We start from the raw sequence: 1,952 nt of genomic DNA, 5'->3' as shown, positions 1-1,952 counted from the left end.
CCCAGAGTGCCGTGCTGGCCCTGCCCCTGAAGCACGCTGAGACAGCAATTGAGACTGGGTGTGATGGCACACATCTGTAATCCCAGTGCTTGGGAGGCTGAAAACAGGAGGATCACTATGAGTCTGATCTGTATAGAGAGACCCTATAAATACTGTACTAAATACATTTTTAAAAATAAATTAAATTAAAAAAATAATGTGCTGCTCTGTTTCAGATGGGTCTTGATCCAAATCCCAGCTCTATTATTTATTAGTTGCATGATGTTGGCAAGCTTTTTACCCTTTCTCACCTTCTATTCTCTTGTCTGTAAAGTTGGGTACTAGTATCACCTACTTTACTTGGTTAATTTTTGTGCACTGTTATGGTTTATATCTAGATGCCCCCTTAATGCCTCATGAGTTCTTGGGTGGGGCTTTCAGAGGTGGCTGGATCTAGGGTATGTGATGTTCGGATCAAGGATGTGATGCTTGAGTTGATTCACGAGGCAGATTAATGGAGTTACTGCTACATGCTGTAGAGATGGGTGGCCTGGATAAAATATAAAAGACAGAAAGTGGGCTGTTGCTTGGTGCTTACTGACTTCTTGCAGCAAACCAATTTTCCTCTGTGATGTCTCTCTGCCATGCCACCCTGCCTTGGAGCCAGCCAACAATGGACTGAAACCTGTACAAACTGAATCAAATAAACCTTTCTTCCTTTAACATTGGGTGTAAGATTTTTTGTTGGTTTGTTTCAGCAATGAGAAAAAGTAACTAAGACATGAACCAAGGGGATAATGCATGGGAGACCCCTTAGCAGAGTGGTCACAGTGGCACTCAGTAAATGTCTAATAGATTATTGCTACTATCTTTTAATTCTTGCATTAACTTTTTATGACTAGTTTATCAATTATAAAGATTCACTGAGATCAATTTCTTGCTCTAGGGCTCTGTAACATTGAAGATGTGGGTATCATTGATTAAAAGACTGAAAATGGAATTCAGAAAATTGGAAGTTGTAGTTGACTAGATTGAAAGTCTTTCAAGGCCAGGGATAATGTTAGTTTCATAGACAATTTTCAGTCCTAGTATGGGAATATAATAAGTGCTTAAAAATACATGTTTAAGTCAACTAAGTGTTGAGTTGCCAACATTTCATGGCAATGATGTCTGGTCTATTTTCATTGCTTATAGTAATCAAAGTAAACTACTAGATGCTGGGATTCACTCACTCATTAATATTAAAAAAATGTAAGTGTGGATATGTGTGTTTATGGATGTACGTCTGAATATATATATATAGCATTGTTCATCTAGTCTAGCTTCATTGGAATTAGTGTGTTCCTCTCCCAGTTTTCCATACTCTATTCTCTGGGTTTGAATGTGTCTATAGATGTGCCCATAACTTTGTCCCTGGATTATAACCATTCCAGAAAGGCCTTCCTGGAAGGAGAGCTATCCACATCTGGCCTATGGGTTGTTTGACCCTGGGGTTGAATCTTCAGGAACCTAGCTTTCACTGTGAGTTGGAATAGGTCATAAAGGACAGGCTCACTGAGTTTTCAATTACTGTTGAGGTTTGTCATTTTCTTGAACATTGGACTCCATTTATATCTGGATCATTACATTGGATTGTCATAATGTGTTCATGTGCTAAATACAGTATGAATGTATGCATAGACACTTTGTTAATGATCTTAGGCTTTGGGAGCCTCACAGATATAAATTTAATGTGCAAATTTTAATTTAATTCAACATACTATCAAATGTTTATTATGTGCCAGTCACCATGTTGGGCATCTTCTTTGGGGAGGACTGAGGCACTTAACATTTATGTACTTAGCACAGTGAGTGGTAGGTTCAGTTTTTCTCCCCCCTCATCTCCTTTTTCTCCTTCCCTCACCACTCTTTCCAATGTAAAAATACAGACTCTGTGGGAAAGGACAATGCGTCAGAGCTGTGAATACTCCTAG

The sequence above is a fragment of the Octodon degus genome, unplaced genomic scaffold, assembly GCF_000260255.1.
Source record: "Octodon degus isolate 3935 unplaced genomic scaffold, OctDeg1.0 scaffold03081, whole genome shotgun sequence".
NCBI classification, from domain to species: Eukaryota; Metazoa; Chordata; class Mammalia; order Rodentia; family Octodontidae; genus Octodon; species Octodon degus.
This window is presented reverse-complemented; position numbering follows the sequence as displayed.